This window comes from Felis catus, chromosome A1 (assembly GCF_018350175.1).
Source record: "Felis catus isolate Fca126 chromosome A1, F.catus_Fca126_mat1.0, whole genome shotgun sequence".
Taxonomy (NCBI): domain Eukaryota; kingdom Metazoa; phylum Chordata; class Mammalia; order Carnivora; family Felidae; genus Felis; species Felis catus.
The window spans coordinates 7261136-7285768 of NC_058368.1; the positions used below are offsets into that span (position 1 = coordinate 7261136).

The 24633-nt window shown below is 40.3% G+C and overlaps 1 protein-coding gene across 5 annotated transcripts in view; it reads right to left on the bottom strand.

Moving 5' to 3' along the window:
* Positions 1-24633, bottom strand: part of LNX2 (ligand of numb-protein X 2) — an 82024-nt gene that overhangs the window by 54165 nt on the left and 3226 nt on the right. Inside the window, exon 1 of one of the 5 annotated variants that reach the window (XM_045046319.1) lies at positions 19985-22843. The exons of the other annotated variants lie outside the window; for them this stretch is intronic. The gene's annotated coding sequence lies outside the window, so the exon portion shown is untranslated. Of the gene's footprint in view, positions 1-19984; positions 22844-24633 lie in introns of those variants that run through there. 5 annotated transcript variants of the gene reach the window in all.

The following is a 24633-nucleotide window of genomic DNA, read 5'->3' on the forward strand; positions in this document are numbered from 1 at the left end:
TCCATTACATAAATATATTTTCAATTAAGTATGATTTATATAATTGTTTGTACTTATAGATTGTGAGGACGCCTTTTAATCTACATGGGTACCGAAGAATCTAGTCCACAGAGGTTACAGATTATTTAGCTAGATCAACTGTATATCTAAAAACAAATTCTAATAGAAAAGATGGTGAAAAGGAAAGGACCCGCTGGAGGGAGGTTAAGCTTACAGGCAGCTCCAGAACCTTAGATCAATGGTATTTCATAAACTTTATTTTCTTAGTCTTTTCTCTCCTCATCTCTGTCCTTCCCTTCCTCTATTTCGATATCACATTCTCTACCCTTACCTGTCTTTTCTTTTTCCAGCAAAATCTAAGGAAAATAAATCGACAAAGTGATTTGTATCCAATTGACGAAAATTAATATATTACTTTGTTCTGAGGACATCTGCACGTAACAGAAGACAAAATGAAACATTAAAGGAACACATCTTTAATTAATTTCAGGTACTTCCAAAGAAGTGGATCTGAGTGGAGCTGACTTAACAAGGAGACTTTCCCAGCACACCCCCAGTATCATTATACACTGGCTAGATGCCTCTTTGCAAAGTTTAACCGGCTGGCAGGAGAGTCTCTCACAGAGGGATTCAGACCTTCCTCCCTTAAATAGGTATTTTTCCCTCAAAAGTAACCAGGCTTCTGTCAGCCTTCAGGCAAACTTTAGATGATGGCTAGAGGGAAATGATGTGAACGGGTCTGCGTGTCAGGGGAGAGGACTATGGCAGTGGGTTTGGTACAGGCGAGGGGATACGGCAATAATGTAGGAAGGCAAAACAGAAAGTGACTGCAATGGTCAAGATGAATGGTAATGAGAACTTGAACTAATGTAATGAGTAGCAACGGTCAAAAGAGGGGTGGATTTGGGCAACACTTTAGGATGTCCAAAAAAAAAAGGCGAGCAGCCGGAGGGTAAGGAGTCAGCGTATCAAAAGCAGCACAGACATATCAAAGAAAACAAAAGCTATACGTGACCTTTCCTTGTATTTCCCATCAAAATACAACTACACTCCCTGTAATTCAAGGTTAGCTTCTCAGTCATAAATATAAGAATTTCCTGATATTGCCCAAAGCCCAAATTTAATGACCTATTTAATATTTTACTCTGTTAATTACCTTCTGTTGAGGAAGAAAATGTCTTTCAAGATTTACCAAAAATGCCCATCATCAGGAGGAGGCGGAGTCTTAGGCTGTCACCTTCTGCTTGGAACAACAAAGGCACCGGGCTAGACAATCAGCAAGCTTGTTCCAGCTCAAACATTTCAGCACAGCCCTGGGTAGGGATTGGGGGGTGGGGGGTGGGGCAGTGGGACAGGGTAGTGTGGAAGAAGGAAGTTTCGCCACTGTTGAAAACTAAAACACAAAACAACCATGGTAAACACCTAGGGCCCACCCTGCCTGAAATTCAAGGCCCAATATGCTACAGAAAAGCACAGTTTAGCCAGAAAAAGATTGAGAGGTAGTCAACTAAAATGAGAACAAGTGAAGAGAACTAGAACACGGGGAGAGGACAAAATAATTAGGATTTTTTTTGTGGTTAAACAACAGGGACAGGACTGATGTCATGAAGAGACAAATAGTGTAAATTAAACAGGGATTAACTCATGAGAGCAATTTTGACATATAAAAAAGCAACGACGGACGAGATCATTGTAATAGCTGATATTCATTAAGTGTTTACTTTGTGTCAGACATGGTATTAACCGAGATGGGGAATGTACAGATTTAATCCTCAGGAGTTTGATATCATTAGCAGCAGCAACCTCATTTTTCAGATGAAGAAGCTGAAAATAAGAAATATTAAGTAACTTGCCCAAGATGCCAAAGTGAGTAATTGAATATGATTCAAAGCAGGCAGTCTGTTCCAGAGCTTTAATTTTTAAAGGATATACACTTAAAATAAATACGTGGAGGTTGCACAAACCAAAATATGTACATACTCATCTACATAGATACAGATATATATACACACACACGTATGTGCATATAAATAAATGGATGATAGACTCACAGCGAAATTATTTATCTTCTGTTGTTAGTTAGCATTATGGAGACTAATGACCAGAAGACAATACATACTGTAACTTGTATAAAGGCCAAAATGCTAGATGGGCCTCATTTTTTACTCTCACAAGAATGTCTCAGAATTTTTAAAAAATTCGTTTTTATTTTTACTGTGATAAGATGGGGTCTTCAAAAATCAACATTCCTTTTGACATCCACACAATTCCAGTGACTTTTCACTTCAGCATTCCGATATCAAAGTCAACTTGAATGAACATAAAACTCAATTAGCATCTCAATTTTTGAGCTGTCCATCCATATCGAACAGCTTCTTGGAAAACATTCACTTATATTTACCATGGGGCATAAAATTTTTACAAAGTTCTGAATGCAACCTTCGTATATAAAAGGATATATAAAGAAATGTTTTATCCATGCTTACAGCTTTCTTCCTGGGCCTTTAAGGTATAAAAGGAAACTTCGTGTTCTCGCCGCTGCAACGATGCTGCCATCCAAGGCCATCCACTCCCACCTCATAAATAAATGTCTCAAGATCTGGAACCCACCTGCTTGCTTATCAGTGGCTCTGAGTTGTAGAAGTAATTTTGGATATAAATGCCTTCACCCCTGCTAGCATCCTGAATGCGATCTGAACTTCTGATTCCTGATAAGACAGGTTCACTTATGTTACAGGCACTATAATTATGTTCTAACTACGTAAAGGTGTATTAGTAAGACTTACTAACCAAGCATGCATTAGAAAAGAAAATAAGTGATAGACAATAGAATGAAAATACACAAAGTTATCGGGGAGAAACAGAACAGCGCTCATGCTTTACAACTCTTCTAGAACTCTCCAGCAAACTATTTTAATGGAAAGGAAGACCTTCAAAAGATTACTGGGAAAAAGTGAGTACGTAACAACTCTCCCCCAAATTAAATTTTTACATTTTAGATCTCAAAGTCAAGAGACGTATCTAAAAATTTAAACTTCTGCGCCTTGGTTAACAATGGTAGCAGCAAATGTCACCCACAGAGTATTACAGCAACCCCAACAATCTTGGCTGCTGTTTCCATGGAAACAGTCGACATGAAGAAAACCTAACAGTGGAACACTGGTATTTAAAAAAAGAAAACACTTGCTTTTGTTTCCCCCTATCAGTTAACTAACATGGCATATAACAGGTACCTAAATTAGGCACTAGAAAGTTCATGATTCATTCAACAAACATTTGTTGGTCATAGGCTGCGTGCCAGGCACTGTGGTAGGGGAGAGGGTTACTGTGGAGATCTAAACAGTCCTTGCCCTCCCAGATCTTAGTCCAGTACAAAGATTACTTAATTAGCCAATGGCACAAGTATATATAAAACAATAAGAATACATGATACATTGTTAGAAGCGCCTAACAAGGAAGTTCAAAGTCAAGCTTCCCTGGGAATGTGATGCTTTAAGTGATACTTGAGGAAGGTCAACTAAAGACAGCTCAGTAGAAAGCACAAGGAAAAGGTGGGAAGTCTGCAGGGGTAAGAGTAATCCACCAAGGGCTAGGGACAATGTTAAGGATTTGGATGTTTATAAACAAAAAGATATGGAAGGGTTCTAAGAAGGACAATAATAAGATGAGATCTGTATTTCAAAAACTTATTCTGGATATATTGTGAAACAAGAATTAAGGGGAAATTTGAAAGAATGCAGGGAGCCCAGTTAAAAAGCCTAAGAGTAATAATCTAAGAGAAGAAAAGAGAACTTGAACCATAGGACACCAGTAGTGTAGAAAGAGCATGATTATCAGGCAGATAAGGAGCGAAGAGACTCCCACATTATATTATACCTACAAGATTGAGCTACAGAGAGAGAGAGAGAGAGAGAGAGAGAGAACGAAAGGAAGGAAGGAAGGAAGGAAGGAAGGAAGGAAGGAAGGAAGGAAGGAAGGAAGAAAGAAAGAAAGAAAGAAAGAAAGAAAGAAAGAAAGAAAGAAAGAAAGAAAGAAAGAAAGAAAGAAAGAAAAAGAAAGAAAGAAAAAGCAAGCCACAAAAGGAAAGCTTTCTGGGCGGGGGGCGGTGGCAGGGGGAGGTGTTGTCCTTCACAGCATGATAAACACATACCTGGTTGTTTCAAAGACACCATAACAGGATGAAGATCAAACCCAAGGTCATTTCCGTCAAAATTGGGTCCTCCCCTGGAGAACGGGCTCTAGTACCCACCATACAGGCACATAAGCCAGAAACTCAGAAGTCACCTTTGACAGTGCCCTCTCCCTCACCTCCCACACCTAATCTAGTATAAAGTCTGACTGATTTTACTGTGTAGACTTCTGCTTCGACTTCACTCTCCAACTTTCATTTCTTACCACAGTTCTCATCCATTTCACTTCTCTACTCCACACATTTCCTATCAGTTCCTTTGAAGTGTCATGCCCCTATTTAACTTAGGACCTTTGCAAATATCACCTGCCCAGAATATTCTTTCCCACTATCCTCTCCTAGCTCCTTCTTGTCTTTTAAAATGTGATGTCTAAAAAAAAAAAAAAAAAAAAAAAAAATGTTCCGTATGGCACCCACGACTAGGACTAGGACAGGTCCCCTGTTACCTGGTCGTGCAACATTTCCTTCTTAGTACTTATCACGGTAATTACTTAACTGTATGATTATTTAATGCCTCCCCCACCAGACTGGAAGCTCTGTGAGTACTGGGCCCGTGTTCTGTTCAGCATCATAGCCTTAGCGCCAAACACACCGCCTAGCACCCAGGGGATGATCAATATTTTCTAAAACCGATCATTAATTCAACATTACCGATAAGGTATCCGGCGTATATAGAGGAGAGAAAGAATGGAGGCTAAAAACGTCTGCTACTTGAACTTATGCTCTAGCACCACTCTGAGCGTTAAAGCCTTATCACACTGGTCGTTTTGTATGGGCCTACTGATTCAATATCTTTAGCGAGGAATCCAGCCAGAGATATCCTTAGTATCATTCTCGGGTCACAAACATCCATTCGGAGACCATCAAATGCAGGGTTTATTTTCATCTAAGAATATTACCTTATGGCCTTACTTCCTCCTCAAACAACCTGGAAGTCTTAAAGTCCAAGGACTGAAGTATTCCCTCATAACCCTCTTTCTTACTATTACTACATGCTGGACACTATACTAATTGCTTTACAAACGTCATTTCATTTACTCTTTTCAACAAACCCTCTGAAACGGAGGAAGCAGTTACCACCACCATTTTATCGATGAGAAAAATGAAGATCAGAGGGGTTAAAGCAAGTAGGCTGTAAGTGACCCTGATGGGATTCAAACCCTGGTCCAACCAGGTTCAAAGCCCATGTTCTGTGGTACCTGAAGTTAGGGAACTTTTCACCACTCCCTCCCTCTTCCCCATCGTTAAAGTTAAAAACAAAAAGGCATTATATAAGCAACATGCAATAAAAATCCTAGAGAAACCACAAGATTTATGATAATCTATCTGAAGACACTGCCACTCAGTCCCACTCTTTGTTTAAAAAAAAATTTTTTTTTAATTTAAAAAAAAGGAGAACTGTGACAATAACCCCAAAGAAAGACAATTGTATTAATGAGCTAAAATGTACTTCTCTGTACCGACTCCTCCAATAAGGCTACAATTTAGCATAATTAACTATCTATCTATCTATCTATCTATAGACATCTACCTATATCTATCTAGATAGATATAGATATATATGTAAATATCACCAAAACAAAGAGAAACAAAGTTTACGTGATAACAAATGCATGAAAGAAGTCGTAAAAAGTTCCATCAATCAATATTTTCCTAACAATTTATTATGAAAATTTTCTAAGTTAGGTGTATGTATATTCATAATGTTTCTGAGAAATGCATACATTCATGTAACACAAACCCCTGTTAAGATATAGGGATGGGGCGCCTGGGTGGCTCAGTCGGTTAAGCGTCCAACTTCGGCTCAGGTTATGATCTCATGGCTCCTGAGTTCAAGCCCTGCGTGGGGCTCTGCGCTGACAGCTCAGAGCCTGGAGCCTGCTTCGGATTCTGTGTCTCCCTCTCTCTCTGTTCCTCCCCCACTTGCACTGTGTCTCTTTCTTCTCTCAAAAATACAGATTAAAAAAATATTAAAAAAAAAAAAGATACAGGGGCACCTGAGTGGCTTAGTCAGTGAAGTGTCCGACCCTTGATTTCAGTGCAGGTCATGATTCTGAGGTGGTGGGATCGAGTCCCATGCAGGGCTCCGTGCTAGGTGTGGAGCCTGCTTAAGATTCTCTCTTTCTCTCCCCCTCTGTCCCTTCCCTACTTGTTCTCTTTCTCTCTCTCAAAAAAAAAAAAGATACAGAACATAATTACCACCCCAGAAAGTTCCCTCATGTCCCTTTCCCAACCACTGCCCTATTTTTTTTTCCACAACAGATTAGTTTTGCTTCTTCTAGAACAGGATATGAATGGGAACACAGAGTATGTACTCTCTTGTGTAAGGCTACTTTTACTCAGCATCCGTGTTGCGGTGCATGTTAGGTAGCAGTCTGTTTCTTTTCATTGCTCAGCAATATGCCACCGTATCGTGCAGCTTATTGGTGGATAACTGGGCTATTTCCGGTTTTGGGTGACAATGAATAAAAGCATCTATTAATATTCTTGTACAAACCTTTCTATGAACATACGTTTGGGTAAATACCTAAGAGTGGAAAGTGTGGGCCACAGGATAGGTGTATGCTTAGTTTAATTTAAAAACACATACGCACACACAAACACTGCCAGATCTTCCCCAAAGTGGTTGTACCATTTTAGGTTCCCACCAAGAACACGGGAGTTCTGGCTGCTCCATATCTTTGCCAACATTTAATATTGTCAACTTTTTTTAATGTTAGCCACTGTGTTATCTGCCATTAGTTAACAGTTTACTTTTGAGTTGCAACTATTTCTAAGATTATTATAGCACAAAAATAACCAAGAGGTACATAAAACGTAGGGCAATATTAAGAAAAGTTACACTATAATTTTAGAGATAACTTTCATATCAACTCTTTCTACTTTCCAGAAATTACATGATTGAAAGCATACTTTCTTCTTTAAAAAAATCATTTATTTTTTTATTTTAACTTCAGGATAGTTAACACAGTGTTATATTAGTTTCTGGTGTATAATATAATGATTCAACAATTCTACACATTACTCAGTGGTCATTGTGATCGTGTCCTCTTAATCCCCTTCACCTGTTTCACCCATTCCCCCACCTACCTCCCCTCTGTAACCATCAGTTTGTTCTCTGTATTTAGGAGTCTGCTTTTTGGTTTGTCTCTTTTCTCTGTTTTATTTCTTAAATCCCACATAGGAGTGAAATCATACGGTGTTTGTCTCTGACTGACTGACTTATTTCACTTAGCACTATACCCTCTAGATCCATCCATGTTGTTGCAAATGGCAAGATTTTGTTCTTTTTAATGACTGAGTAATATTCCATTGTACGTATCCACCATATCTTTATCCATTTATCTATCGGTGGACATTTGGATTGCTTCCATAATTTGGCTATTGTAAATAATGCGGCAATAAACATAGGGGTGCATATATCTTTTCAAATTAGTGTTTTCCTATTCTTTGGGTAAATACCCAGCAGAAAATATACTTTCATTTAGTGTCTTAGGAAACAATCATGTTGTCAAATAGCACTTTTACTTAGGAAACTGGTGTCAAAATATTAACTTTCCTTTCTGTTCATCTCCTACGACTTGATAACATCAACAGTTTATGGCTCACATAACAATCCATAATTTAGGATTAATACTATGAACGGAAACACATTTGTTAAACAGAATATTGCCAAAGTCTCCCTTTAAGACATAATTCCTGGGGCACCTGAGTGGCTCAGTCAGTTGAGCGTCCAACTCTGGCTCAGGTCATCATCTTGCGGTTCGTGGGTTCGAGCTCCACGCTGGGCTCTATGCTGACACCTCGGGCCTGGAACCATGCTTCAGATTCTGTGCCTCCCCCACTCGTGCTCTCCTCCCCCACTTGTGCTCTGTCTCTGTCTCTCTCAAAAATAAACATATAAAAAAGTTTTTAATACAATTCCTATTTTCTATTACTGAAAGAATTTCTTCACCTGTCCCAACATATTTTCATTTTGGAACTGTGGTTAATATCTTTCAATTAAGTTCTAGGGGGACAAGAAGAGCCTCTGATGCCACCCCTTAAAAAATGAAAACAAAAACGCAACTGTGCCACTGGTACAACTGCATATTCTGACTTAGCTTGTAAAGCAGCATGACTGTCCTAGAAACAAGAGCAAATCACCACTTGGATATGTTATGACCACTTCCCATAGGATATGCCCACGTAAGCGATGCCATCACGGAACTTAGCACTTAGTATTCCTCCACCGAAAGGCTGCTGTCCTGATGCAATTTTAATGCACACATCTTCTTGGTATCGCCCTGCCAAACACAGATTTGCTTCTGTTTTCTGAAATATTTTCCTTACTAAAAACATATATATTGATAAAAAGAAAAAAAAACCCACAGCACACAGTTAACATGCTGTTGGCATGCGATGCGACGGTGCAGACAAGGAGAGCAAGCGTGGCCGCGGAGCGTCAGGCAGAGCAGAGTCAGTTGCACACGCCGTGCAAATGCCCTTCAGCGAACAAGTGCTCTACGTGGCCACCCTAACTAAACTGAATGTGCTCTGCAAAATGAAGTGCTTTTCTCAACTCTGGTCGCTCTCTCTCCTCTTTATTTCAACAGGTTTCATCCCTATGACTGCAGAAGATACACATGGTAACAGTGCTGAACATGCAGGATAAATATCTCCCTAACTTGCAATGAAAGCTTTGCTATACGGGCTGAGGCACTTTCAAGGAAATAAGAAACAGAGGGTAAGGAGGAATTAGGGCAGGTCCTTGGGGACTATGAAAAATGTCATCAACTTCACTCATCATACGTTTCACTGGAGATTAGGAAGACTGTCCAACAATTATAAATGGGCACCAGAGCAAGCACATACATATTTGGTAGAGGAATTACACCTATTTTTTTTACTCTTGTCCACTTTCCAGATTTTCTATGAATGTCTATTATCAAATGTTCTATTTTTTAATTATTTTAATATAAAGGTGGAAAAAACTCTAATATTCCACAAATAAAGTTTTTTAAAAATAGAAAAAAGAAAAAGAAAACCTAAGGCTCAAAGGGCCACTATGGAGAAGATTTAAGTGGGGTGCCTGGGTGGGTGGCTCAGTTAGTTAGGTGTCCAACTCTTGGTTTCGGTTCAGGTCATGATCATGAGTTTGAGCCTCGTGTCCGGCCCACAGCCTGGAGCCTGCTTGGGACTCACTCTCCCCCTCTCTCTCTGCCCCTCCCCTGCTTGTGTGTGGGTGCATGCACTCTCTCTCTCTCAAAATAAATAAACTTAAAAAAAAAAAAAGAACAATGTTTAAGCTATAAGAAGTTAATCTTTTTTGCAGTAACCCATTTTCTTATGCTTGTACCTAAACTGCATTTGTTTGTTTGTTTGTTTGTTTATTTATTTATGAGACAGAGAGTGCATGTGCACATGGGGGAGGGAAAGAGAGAGAGGGAGAGAGAGAGTTCCAAGCAGGCTCCACACTGCCAGCCAGGAGCCTGACGAGGAGCTCAAACTCATGAACTGTGAGATGATGATCTGAGCTGAAACCAAGAGCCCAACACTTAAGTAATTGAACCATGAAGGAGTCCCCTAAATTGCCATTTTTTAAATAAAATTTTAATGGGGGGGGGGGGACAATTCCTTGTCCAAAAACATCATACAAAATAAATACACAACCATGCAGGGAAACATCTCACTAGGTACCTATTATTACAAGAAAGATTTGATAAAACAGTAAAATCAGAACCCTTACTGATAGCCCATTACAAACATCAAGGTAAATATACTTTCTAGTAGCCAATCTCTGCAAAGAAGCAATTACTAGCTCCCAAGAAACAAAAGTCCAAGACCAGATGGTTTGGTAAATTCTACCAAACATTTGAAGAAAAATTAATGCCAATCTCCTCAAACGCTTCCAAAAAACAGAAGAGGATAGAACACTTCCAAACTCATTTGATGAAGCAAGTATGACCCTGCTACCAAAACCAGACAATGTCACTGCAAGACAATTATAGGACAATAACCCCAATAAACATAGATGCAAAAATCCTCAATAAAATATTAGCAAACCAAATTAAACAACACATTAAAAGAATCATACGTCATAATCAAATGGGATTTATTCCAGGAATGCAAGGACGGTTGAACTCCACTAATCAATCAGCGTGACAGACCATATCAACAAAATGAAGGGTAAAAATCACACAATCATCTCAACAGATACAGAAAAAGCATTTGACAAAATTCAGCATTCACTTATGATAAAAACTCTCAATAAAGGGGGCACAGAGAGAAGGTACTTCAACATAATAAAAGCCATACATGACAAGCCCACAGCTAACATCATACTCAACAGTAAAGAGCTGAAAGCTTTTCCTCTAAAATCAGAAACAAGACAAGGATGTCCATTCTTGCCACTTTTATTCAATGCAGTATTGGAAGTCCTGGCCAGAGCAATTAGGCAAGAAAAAAAAAAAAAAAGGCATCCAAATTGGGAATGAAGAAGTTAAACTGTCATTATATACAGATGACATGATATTTTATATATAAAATTTTAAAGACTCCACCAGAAAACTGTCAGAACAAGCAAAATCAATCAAGTTGTAGGATACAAAATCAATATACAAAAATCTGTTTTGTTCCTACATACTAATAATGAATTATCAAGGAGACATCAAGAAAATCCCATTTAAATCAGAAAAAAAAATACTTAGGAATATATCTAACCAAGAAGACCTGTATATAACTAAAACTGTAAGAAAATGATGAAAAAAACTGAACACACAAATAAATGAAAAAATATTCAATACTGGTGGATTAGTAGAATATTGTCAAAATTGACACAGGGCTCAATCTCACAACCCTGGGATCATGAACCTGAGCCAAAATCAAGAGCCAGAGACATTCAACCAACTGAGCCACCAAGGTGCCCCTCTAATATCATATTCCAACTGAACTCAACGAAAAGACCATCTTTCCCCTTCCCCTTTGTAGAATAAAATGGATGTACTCAACACTTCTCAAAATGAAAGATATTCTAAGAGTGCCCACTACAAACATTAATATAGTTAACGGTACAATCTGCAGAATTGATGAACACTGTAAAATGCACCGAGACATTTCTGATTGGCAAGCAGATTTGTTAAACAATTATTAATTCAGCATAATTTATACTACAATACAGTAAAATCTTGGATTGCAATAACTTGTTCGGTAAGTGTTCCACAAGACGAGCAAACTTTTTTTTTTTAATTTTTTTTAAATGTTTGTTTATTTTTGAGAGAGGGACACAGAGTGTGAGTGGGGAAGGGGCAGAAAGAGAGAGAGAGAGAGACACAGAATCCGAAGCAGGCTCCAGGCTCCGAGCTGTCAGCACAGAGCTCAATGAAGGGCTCAAACCCACAAACCGCGAGATCATGACCTGAGCCGAAGTCAGACACTTACCCGACTGAGCCACCCAGGCGCCCCGACCAGCAAACATTTCTAATCAATTTTAACTTGATAAACGAGCGACGTCTTGCAATACGAGTAGTACATGACGCCCAATGTCACGCGATCACAACTGCACCAATGGTTCTTCTCTTTCTTGCTGCGGGATTGTGGGGGATCACCTCCCGTGCTTGGAGGCTCGGTCTCAGGCCGTGGTGCTTGGCAGAAATCAGTGATTTTTCGGAACATCGGAAGGTGCCCACAACTGGCACTAGAGTATTTTTTGTCACTTCAAAGCACCTATGGATGGCCCTCTGCTTTTCCAGACACGAGAAAGCTTAGGGATGCTTTGCTTCACTCTAGGTCAGGCTGCCTGCAGATATCGACCCTTTTCTCTGCTGCCTTATTGCCAGTTACATTAAATACAGTACATAACAAGATCTTATGAAAACTGTACTGTACTCAACATCCATGCGAGCATACACAACGGCCCCATGCAGAAAAAGATTCGAGTGAGCCAACAGATAGCAGTGACTCCGGTAGTGATAGTCAAAGTCGTCCTACCCAAAACCCTCCTGTCTCTTGTCTCCCTCATACTAGCCATGAAGGTTTTCAAAGGTAAGTGCAGGTTAATTTATTTTTCTTTATATTTTGTATTCTTTATTATTTTATATATCAGTATTGTAATCATTTTTACATGAATATATATGGGTTGTGGAATTAATCATCTCAGTTTCCATGATTTCTTATGGGGAAATTCGCTTTGATATACAAGTGCTTTGGATTACAAGCAGGTTTCTGGAACAAATTATGCTCACAAACCAAGGTTTTACTGTATTCCCTAATAACCAAGCTTTTCAGCAAAATTTAAAGTGAACTAAATAGATATTTTTTCCATGGTTGCATATCTATATTTGTTAGGTCAAAGGAACTTAGTAAATGTTCCATTTTCCCTTAAGTTATCATCAAGATGACTAAATGTTTATTATGTTCAGCTATCCCTTTAAAAAAGAGTAAACAACAGGGTCGTGATTTATAGTTTTAAAAAAGGCCAAATTGGGCACCTGGGTGGCTCAGTTGATTAAGCACCTAGGTCTTGATCTCAAGATCATGAGTTCAAGCCCTGGTTTGGGCTCCATGCAAAACAAAATAAAAAAGGCCAAATAACCCCTTATATATATATATCCATCCATCCATCCATCCATCCATCCATCCATCCATCCAACTGAGAAAAATCCCTGCATGGTAATAACTGTTCTTCAAGAGATAAAGACTTTCTTAAGGTAATACAATTCAGGTGAGATCACCAAACACATTAAAAACAGAATTTCAAAAAGAAGAGCACATTAAAACAAATTTTGAGCTAATTTAAATCAAGGTACAGAGCAGTATGTGTCTAAAAATATCTGTCCATATAGATACATGCATGAGTTTATATGCACAAAATATGTCGAGAGGGATATACAAAAAAGTAACAGTAGTCAACTCTGAAGGAATTAAGTGGCTGGGGCACAGGAGTAGGAGTGAGGCTTGTTTTTCAAGAAGTACCTATTTGTTCAGACTGACTTTTTTTTAAGGTTACTTATTTATTTATTTATTTCTAAGGAATCTCTACAACCAATGTAGAGCTCGAACTCCCAACCCCCAGATCAAGACTCACAAGCTCTTTCCACTGAGCCAGCCGGGTGCTCCCATGCAGACTGACTTTTATGTGTGTGGTTGTATACGAAGGCAGAAGCATGTACAGAAGGAAATAAAGTAGAAGCAGAACGTAGCCCAGCTTGGTTCTTACATACATGATGAAATTAAAAGGCAAAGTAAGCAAACACAACATCGTCAACAAAAATGATGATTTTTATGGGGCACTAAAAATGAAGCATTGTGCCCAAGATGCTTTTTCTTCACTGCCTCATCTCCGTGTTTCAAAAATAAATAAGTAAAACACAAACCTAAATATTAAGTATCGTATTTATCTGCAAAGTGAGTTCATACCATCAAAATGGGAGGCACGCAGTCACCACATAATAAAAACAAAGATTTTTATTGCAAGACACATAGACATAGAATTATTCTGTTCAAACTCATTGAAACGTCCAGTGTTGTAATACGTGTCTAAGAATCAATTCAACATCCAACTGTAACAACACCCACAAAGACAGACACATTTGTGTTTTCTTGTATTTACTTCCACTATTGCTGCTTAAGGGAAATCTGCCGTGGCCTTCTTTGTTTCTAAAAATGCACCGCAACGTCAACTGATGAGTCATGAGTCACATTCCAAATTCTTATGTACCAGAGAAAGCAGGGCACAAAAGTCTTACACATCCATTGTAAAGATACTTGGTCACTATGTTACAAATCAAAAGTTCTTTATAAGGTAACCCAGATGATGGTTTTCTGAAGAGACAGGAGAAGCTTTATGATAAAACTGCAAATTCCGTAAGGACTGATAAAAATCGTTTGCCCTTGTTCCCTCCTAATAACTGGTCGGGTTTGTTTTTGTGAATTCAGAACATACAAAGAGTAAGCGCTGGGAGATACTGACAGGTACAAACCCTACAAACGCTCAGCTTCGTGAAGACCCACGTGATCTGAGAAACGGTTTTCCAGATGCCTTGCTTCTGACCTCTAAATTCCTTCCTACTTTTGCTATTTGGCAATTTCACTGGGTGCAAATGTCCAGGGAAGGAAAAGGCCAAGGGCAAGAAGCAGGGATGCCACCGTTTGGTCTGTTTCTCTTTGCGAGTATTCGTGAAGTTTTCCTGATGGAGAAGACAAACTGATGGCGGGGAGGAGATGTGACAACCAGCTGCGGATCTTAGTCACCTGTGTACCGGGCCACTGAGAGCAGGCCACACCATCTTGTTTTCTCCTTGGCCTTTGTCATGATTCGTTTCCTTAAGCTGCTTACCTGTTTATTGTTTCTCTCTCCTCCTGCCCCCACAGCACGTAAACTCCTTAAGAACAGGGACCCCACTCGTCTTGTTCACTGCTATAGGGTCACCATCCGGAACACTGCCTGGCACCCAACAGGCATTTGATAAATATCCAGGGAGGGCAGGGGAAATACACAATCGTTACTTAACTATCTCAGGACCGGCACAATCACAAAAACGCTGAAACTATTTTTTCACTCGAGACTATCCTTTGCCTATAATGACTGAATAATAGTAATAATTACTAACTATTGCCTTGCCACAAAACTCTCTATACTTAAGTTTTACTACTTAGATATCATATTTGTATCAAAATATAGTAACAGTAATAAAGCTATAATCTGACTAGTCTTAACTTCTCAGAGCAAGAACTTTTATAATTCACTTTCATATCCCAAATATCTAGAATGGTACACAAGTAACAGAATAGATATTCAAATATTTGAATAAAGGATTTTAAAAGAATTGTAACTGGTGGCATTACTAGCCATTTTCTATTTTCTTTGCATAGTGTAGGAACTCCTAAATTTTCCATATTTGGCATTACTGTAATTATAAAAAAAATACAGTGTTAGAAGAAAAAAGGAAACCGCATGTACCCTTATGCCCCCATGTCCTAATGTATGCAACAAGGCAAATCAAATAGATGTCCTGTTTGCTTCCTAGGAGTTATCAGATTTAAAAATGTTCTTTAAAACAGACATATCACCATTTTAAACATGAATTACAATTTTTTTAATTAAAGAAATTTTTTAACATTTACTCATTTTTAAGAGAGACAGAGAGACAGAGCATGAGTGTGGGAGGGCAGAGAGAGAGGGAGACACAGAATCTGAAGCAGGCTCCAGGCTCCGAGCTGTCAGCACAGAGCCCGACGCGGGGCTCAAACCCACAAACCGTGAGATCATGACCTGAGCGGAAGTCGGATGCTTAACCGACTGAGCCACCCAGGCACCCCAGAATTTTTTAAATTTTTGAAGTTTTAATTTTTATTTTTTTTGAAGCTCATTTATTTATTTTGAGAGAGAGAGGCAGAAAGAGAGAGAGAGAGAGAGAGAGAGAGAACGAGAATCCCAAGCAGGTTCCACACTGCCAGCACACAGCCTGATGTGGGGCTCAAACTCACAAACCGTGAAGTTGGACGCTTAAGCTACTCAGCCACCCAGGCTCCCCTAGAAATCTTATTTTTAAAAACAGTAAGCCTTATCTTCCAGAAAGGTATCCTTTCACAAACCCTAGTGTACTTGAAGAGCAGTTTCTTTTTTGTTAACAGAACGATGTTCTTTTCAAAAGGTTCAAGTAACCGGAAGAGTGATTTTTTACGGAGACATAAAGAGTGGCGTGCTATGAATAAGCATTTTAAGAACTACTTAAGAATCTACTTTGCTTTCTCTAGCACCAAGTCTGATTTATTGCCTCTGGCAAACCCAGACTATAAATAAAGAAAATTCAGTCACATGGTCACACCTAGAAAGACTAAAATCAGACTGAACAACTTCATGGCACATCAACTCTTTACAATAAAGAAAAAGCTACCACGATATACTTTAGTTGAAAGTTAACTCTGATGTTTAATAGATTTGATCATCCTTCTGTATCCTGCAAAATAGAGTCACTGAATTTTTTTTAGTCCTTTCTGAAAAAAAGCTACCAGAGGATTAAAAAAACATCCAGACTCACAGCATAAATCCTGAAAGCTTTCTTAATGTTATATACCTCTCAAAGCTGGAAAACACTATTCAAATGTGTTGACAAATGTACTCAATATCTGGAAAAACAAAAGGTCAGAAACCTAGAAAAATTCTTTTTAATTTTTAACAAACTCTGAAATTAGTCTATTGAAGTCTCAGTGTATCTCATCTATAATGAAAGCGCAAGGCCTAAAATTAGAAAAATTAATGAGGGTAATAAATATTTCATATGAGATCTAATTGTTATGGATACTTTGGAAATCTTATTAAACGGCTCTGACAGAATGCCCTGACGAGGCAGGCTCAGCACCTACTGACCACAAGCATCGTACATTTGTAATAAAGAGACAGAGGATGCCTCTCTCTCTGCCCCTCCCCCGTTCATGCTCTGTCTCTCTCTGTCCCAAAAATTAATAAACGTTGAAAAAAAAATTTTTAAAAAAAAAGGGGCGCCTGGGTGGCGCAGTCGGTTAAGCATCCGACTTCAGCCAGGTCACGATCTCGCGGTCCGGGAGTTCGAGCCCCGCGTCGGGCTCTGGGCTGATGGCTCAGAGCCTGGAGCCTGTTTCCGATTCTGTGTCTCCCTCTCTCTCTGCCCCTCCCCCGTTCATGCTCTGTCTCTCTCTGTCCCAAAAATTAATAAACGTTGAAAAAAAAATTAAAAAAAAAAGGGGCGCCTGGGTGGCGCAGTCGGTTAAGCGTCCGACTTCAGCCAGGTCACGATCTGGCGGTCCGGGAGTTCGAGCCCCGCGTCGGGCTCTGGGCTGATGGCTCAGAGCCTGGAGCCTGTTTCCGATTCTGTGTCTCCCTCTCTCTCTGCCCCTCCCCCGTTCATGCTCTGTCTCTCTCTGTCCCAAAAATTAATAAACGTTGAAAAAAAAAAATTAAAAAAAAAAAGGGGCGCCTGGGTGGCGCAGTCGGTTAAGCGTCCGACTTCAGCCAGGTCACGATCTCGCGGTCCGGGAGTTCGAGCCCCGCGTCGGGCTCTGGGCTGATGGCTCAGAGCCTGGAGCCTGTTTCCGATTCTGTGTCTCCCTCTCTCTCTGCCCCTCCCCCGTTCATGCTCTGTCTCTCTCTGTCCCAAAAATTAATAAACGTTGAAAAAAAAAATTTTTAAAAAAAGAGACAGAGGATGCAATCACCTGCATTCGGATACTTGGTTTCTTCCGAGTCATCTTACTTTTTACTACAGCTAGTCCTAGACTACTGATCGTTTCCATATTGGTGTCTCAATATGACACTACCATTTGAGAAACCGTCTCCTGGCCTAATTACTCACATCAATCCCCCCCCCCCCCCAAATTAAAACTATTCCATATATTTCAGACCTTTTCCTCTCGTTTCCATACGCAAAGTCTCAGAAGTACGTTCAAAATAGTTTGTTTGGACCCTTATCTTATACCATATCCAAAAATTGATTCAGGTGGATTAAAGGCCTAAAATTATAAAGCCCCTCGAAGAAAACAGGAGGAAAGCCTCAGGACCGTGGATTCGGCACGGATTTCTTGAATACAACACCAAAATTATAGGCAACAAAAGCAAAAACGGACAAATGGGACACAGAATCACATTTGTCACATCAAAGGACACAATAATGAAGTGAAAAAGCAACCTAAAACAGGGGAAATATCTGCAAATAGCGTATCTGATAAGTGGCTAACACCCAGAATTATAAACAACTAGTACAAATCAACAAAAATCAAACAGTCCAATTAAAAAATGGGCCAATGGGTGGGAGGGAGGGCAGGGTGGGTGATGGGTATTGAGGAGGGCACCTTTTGGGATGAGCACTGGGTGTTGTACGGAAACCAATTTGACAATAAATTTCATATATTGAAAAAAAAAAACCAACTAGCTACTCTCCAAATATACATCATTCATTAAAAAAAAAAAAAAAGAAAAAAAAATGGGCCAAGGACTTGAACAGACATTTCTCCAAAGATGAGCTACAAATGGCCAACAACATAATGAGCAGATGCTCAACGTCACTAATTATCGCTAATTACCAGAGAAATGCAAATCAAAACCACAATGAGTTGTCACTTCATGCCTGGTAAGATGGCTATAATCAAAAAAACAAAACAAAACAAAACAAAACAGAATAACAAGTGTTGGTGAGGATGTGGAGAAACTGGAACCCTCACATACTATGGGGGAGACGGTAAAATGGCACAGCCTCTATGGAAAACAGTATAGGAGTTCTAAAGAAATTAAAAATAGAATGACCTTATGATCCAGCCATCCCACTTCTGGTATTTAAAGAATCAGATTCCTAAAGAATTGAGGGCAGGGTGTCAAGAAGATATTTGCACACCCATGTTCAATGCAACGCTATTCACGACAGCCAAGAGATAGCAGCCAGCCAAATATCCATGAACAGAGAAGGCACAATGTTATTAATATTATACCATCTTAAAAAGAAGGAAATTCTGTCACAGGCCGTAACACAGACGAACCTTCAGATCCTTACACTAAGTGAAATAAACCAGTCGCAGAAAGACAAATACTGTAGGATTCCACCTCTATGCAGTATCTAAAGTATCCAAATCCACAGAAACCAGGGGGGTCAGGGAAGAAGGAAACAGGGGCTGTTGTCTAGTGGGTATAGTTTTAGTTTTGCAAGATGGAAAAGTTCTAGACCTCTGTTGGTACAACAGTATGAATATACTTAACACTGCTGTAGTACTGTGCACTTGAAAATGGTTAAGGGGGCAAATCTTACGTTCCGTTATTTTTTGCCGCAAGAAAAACTGAAGCAGTATAAAACACTCTTGTTAAATTATTATTTTGATAAGATTCCTTTTACTCTAGCCCCTGAAAATTTAGGGTCTGCATTGAGATATGCTACTTACAAGGGTAAAATATAACCAGATTCCAAATACTTAATAGGAAAAGAAGTCAAATATCTTACTTTTATGTTGACCACATGTTAATACATCTTTTAAAATATTGTTTTAAGTAAATATAACATCAAACAACAAAAAATATTTTGTTATTCTTTTTTTTTAAATGTTTATTTATTTTTGAGAGACAGAGAGAGACAGAGTGTGAACGGGGGAGGGGGAGGGGCAGAGAGAGAGACGCACAGAATCTGAAGAGGCTCCAGGCTCCGAGCCGTCAGCACAGAGCCCGATGCGGGGCTTGAACTCACAAGCCGTGAGATCACGACCTGAGCCGAAGCCGGACGCTTAACCGACTGAGCCACCCGGGCGCCCCAAAATATTTTGTTATTCTGCAAGAAGAATAACTCGAGGGGGATGTCAGTGGAGCTTTGTTTTAAAGGTTTCAGACTAGAGCGTATTTAAACTGATATGGAAAAGCCGGCAGGGGGAAAGGGATTAAACACAGAAGAGAGTTAACCAAAGACAGCCTCTCCTGAGAAGGACTTTGAAGGATGGGATCAAGAACACGTGTGGAAAAGCTAGCCTCCCACAGATCTGAGACTTCCGTACATCAGCTGGGAAGGGGAAGGACAGAAACCTGAGAGATCAAACCAGATCGTTTATGAGGTGGCCAGACTACTTGCAGACCGTAGAAGAGGGGCTTGGACAAAAGGGTTGGTCAATGATGAAGGTCTGGAACAACCCCCAAGGGATGAAGAACGGAGTCCTTACTTAGGGCCAACAAGGCCTACGTGATCCGGCCTTGCCTCCCTCCCTGGCCTCATCCCAGGCCTCTCTCTCCTAGCTCCCTCATCCGTCTTCTCGTCCTCCTTCAAAGGGCTGTCTGTCCACCTCTGACTGCTTCTTTTGAGGAGGGTTTACCTGTGTAACACCTACTCAGCCAGGTATCTGTTCAGAGACGAATTCCTGGGGGACCGTTTCCGGAACATCGAGCTCCCCAGAGCCTGGTTCCCCTCATTTTATCCCCAGATGACACCTTACAGCAGAGCTACCCGACAGAAACAGGGTGTGAGCCACACGGGTCATTTTAAATGTTCTTGTAGCCACATTAAAAAAAAAAGAAAGAAAGAAAGAACAAGTGAATGAATTATTTTTAATATTCTAGTTAACCCAATATACCCAGAATATTATCACCTTATCTCAACATGTAAGCAATATAAAAACTAGAGAGATTTCACCTTAGGCAGAGGCTAAATCTTCAGAATCTGGTGTGTGCTTCACATAGCAAATCTCCATTTAGACTGGCCACACGTGCTAGTGACCACAGTATCGGACAACATAGCCCTACACTCTTCCTCCAAAGCGCTTAGCGTACTTTGTTACCGCAGCGAGCGCCATCACTTGATGAATGTGCATCTCCTCTGGAAGGTAAGCGACGAGGGAACATTCTTAGCTCAGTGTCAGAGAACTCAGTCGGTGCCAAATAAACACAACTGACTGGGGGGAGTGGGGGGGGAGGGGTTGTCCGAGAGCCGGTCACCTGCACGGAGAGCCTGGCCTTTCATTGGTGTTACCAGAGCAACTCAGGGAGAGAAGGCAGAGTTAATGGAACTGGGACATGATCTGGCAGGCACAGCACAAAAACAAGTTCAAGAGAGGCAAAGGCGGCATTGGAAGCATATTCCAGGTGCTTAACAAGGGACTCCGAACTGGACAGAGAAGACCTCCAGGCCAACAGATGTTAATACAACGGGGTACGGGAGGTGGGGCGGAACGAAGAGGCTGGCAAGCGGGTCTCTGCGAAGAGGAAGGGCACTGCAGTATAGAGTGTGGGTGTGAGAAAGCTGGAAGGAGAGGAGAGAAGCTGTGGTCAGAGAACAGGATGTATACACTTAAGATTTCTAACGTGGCAAGTTTGGAATAATGTTGAAGTACAGAAGTGAAGGTCACTGGCGCGGAGCGAAGGTACTAGAAGTCAAAGGTATCAGACACCCTGCTTGGGATGATTAATAACTTGACTGAATGTCTTTTAAGATTTTAAGCTGTACAAGGGCACACATGATCTTCTGTGGCCCATACAGCCCAGTGCTGATCACATCAAGTATGCTTATCTGAATACAGTCGAAAGTCAAAGTTCAAACGTTAAAATCATGTGAAAGAAAAGTGGCAACGGTCACACAGCGAAGATAAATGTGAAGGACTCCAATTTATTTGCTCAATAATTATGTAGTTTGACTGAACAGTGTTAAGAACTCTGATGATCCACTAACTTTTTAGATTGGTAGCCAAACTCCCAATTTGGAGGTACAAGAGGGTGGCGGAAAGGATATAAATTATTTCCCAGACTTACTTTTGTCTATAAAACAAAGTAATAGCCAACTGAGCCTTTAGAAGCTTTATTGTAGCCACTTTATTGTAGTGACTTTATTTTATGTGAGATATAGGTCCTCATAACTTGGATATACACATTTTTTACAATGGTTCCTGTTATACACTTGCCCTATTAGGGCAATTTGTTATTTTAAAAGAACTCTAAGAGGAAAAATTAAAACCTCATTTGTTTTACATATGGAAGTTGGTATGCTTTTTAAGTGGACACAGGATTGTTTATTGTATTTTACATATACTAAACAAATATATATACTACATATACACTTGTATATATATTGCATATCATTTTTACTTGCCTAGTGCCTATCTTCAGCATTTTTTTTTCTCTTTCTTGTTTCTCCTACCCCAATTTTGAAAAAAAAATTTTTTCCCACACATAACTTCTCCACTGAGGGATTCTGTTTGTCAGAAATAATAGTCCTAAATCTTGAGGCTGGAAAGATAAAGGTGTAAGCTATGCTTAAACCCTCTCTGCCCACAAGACTCTTATCTTTTCAGCTTTTCTAATTAAGACTTCCGGAGTTCTGCTAACAACCAAGAGAGGACACAGTTATGACACAGCTATTTCGGCTCAACTCCGAACCAAGCAATAAGCCTGCAAAAGTCCGTCCCTCCCTCCCACACTTCACAACTAATCAAAGTAAAATGTGAAAAAGGACTCATGTCAATAATTACAGCAGTAGGTACTAAAATCGCTGAATGAGAAGAGCCATACATTCTGTTAAGAGCTGCCCCGTCTTCCCGTGGGTACATGAACCGCTTCAAGCTTCCTTGCTGGCTCAACTCCCTCTTTTGTTTTCCTTCTGACCAATGATTGTTCCAAAGGTTCAGAGAAATCTGTGAGCCAAGACATTTCAAAGCCAACGGATCCATTTCATTCATGCATGCATACATTACTGTTTACGATTCTGAGCGCTTAGGAACTGCTCAATAAGCAAAACAGACGGGATCCTTGCTCATCTGAAGCATACTTTCTAAAGAACAGAACCTACAACGCCTGCCTCTTTAAAAGCATACTAACTCGGTGACAATTATTGTGATGTATATCATGAGCACTTGCTTTTTAAAAAATTTCCCTCAATAAATTTTTGTTAGACTAATACACAAAACAGTCATTTCTTTGAATTCCAACCAGTGAAAAAACTTGCATAATCACAGATTTTTCTGCTGTTTTGCACTTTCTGAGGAAAAGAGGCATAGGAGAGGAAAACTAAAAGGGATTTTCTTTGTAAATTTCCCAGGCCCTGTAACAGGGTCATTTTAGGCCTAGCAAAATCTTCTACGACCATAATTCAACATTCAATATATACATATATGTACATATACACGCATATGTAAAATACATGTATGTGTATATATGTATATTTTGCAAGTCAAATTATACACGCGCACACACACACACATTTTTTTCTTTTTTTTTTTAATTTTTTTTTTCAACGTTTTTTATTTATTTTTGGGACAGAGAGAGACAGAGCATGAACGGGGGAGGGGCAGAGAGAGAGGGAGACACAGAATCGGAAACAGGCTCCAGGCTCCGAGCCATCAGCCCAGAGCCTGACGCGGGGCTCGAACTCACAGACCGCAAGATCGTGACCTGGCTGAAGTCGGACGCTTAACCGACTGCGCCACCCAGGCGCCCCTCACACACATTTTTTTTCAATCAACACTGCTTCCTGAGTGGAACCTATGAAACAAGTCCTTTGATTCTTCCAGAAACCTTGTTGGATTTTGATATAGGAAGGTGGGCCTTGAATGAACTTTAGCCCCATAAACAAAGAAAAGTTAAAAGACACTGCATAATAAAAAAGATTTTAATTTGGGGGGGGGCGATTAGAAAAGAAAGAGGAGGGAGAGAAGGACACAGAGCCAACCAGAGTACAAGAGCCCGGAGTTCCCCTGTGACTGTGGCCAAAATGCATTTTAAGAATAGAGATGCCTGGGGCGCCTGGGTGGCTCAGTGGGTTAAGCGTCTGACGTGACCTCTGGTCAAGATCTCGAGTTTAGTGAGTTTGAACCCCGTACTGGGCTCCGTGCTGACAGTTCAGAGCCTGGAGCCTGCTTCGGATTGTGTCTGCCTCTCCCCAATTCGCTTGCTAGCTCGCTCTCTCTCTCTCTCTCTCTCTCACATACACACAAACTGAATAAACATTAAAATAATTAAAAAAAAAAAAAAGGCTAGAGATGCCTAATACACAGTATCCACACTCCCGGCACCGCCGTGTTATAAATGCCTCCCTTTCCCCCAAATCTTCCAAAAAGCTAACCGCGCCCACAAAGGATTTGTGTCAACTCTTCTTCTTTTCCATTCTTTCCTAGCTCCTGTCCAGCACATCTATCCAACATCTTCATCACAGACATCTCAACCGTTCATTAGCACCTCACTGGACTGGCCGAAAACTAGCTACCTTCTCTTCCCCATTTCTCCCAGCAGTTGCTTTTAACTGCTCCCTCTCATATCTCCCAACATTCCACGCGCTCATTCGTGTCGTCATCGCTAAAGGAACAACTAATATTTATTGAGTACTTGTCACATGCTAGGTAGTCTGCCAAGGGCATTACGTGCGTAATTTCACTGGATCCTCAAACGCTACTAGACAGGTACTGTGATCATTTCCTCAATGTTAGGAAACCAAAGCTCAGGATGGCAATTCTACAGGGTAAGCAATGGACTTCAACTCCTGCGCCGACTCCACGGCCAGCTTAACCAGTACACTCTAATGACTCAAGTCAAAAGACCTAGGAATCCTCTCTTATTAATCACATCTAGTCACTTACCTAATCCAACCAAATAAACCTCCTCAACACCATGATAGCTCTTCCTCTGCTCCACTGCCTTCAGAGAAACAGCTAGCTAGCATCTACCAAATCCTCACTACGTGCCAAGCACTAGTCTAAGTAATATACATGGTTTTTTTCCCCTTTTATCCCCCAAACCCTATGAAATGAAAAACCTAAAAAAGAAAGGGGTTACGGAGTGAGTGACAGAACCAGATTCAAACCCAGGCAATGCGAACTGAGAAGCCCTGAGCCCTTAACCCCTAGAGCGTAATGCTTCCCTCTTTGTCTCCCATCTGGACCCCCACCATCCTCCAGACTGCTGCAGATACCTTTCTGGAATACAAATGTTATCAACACGTTCTCCTACTTAAAATTAGCAGCTTTGTATCACTGAGGGGATC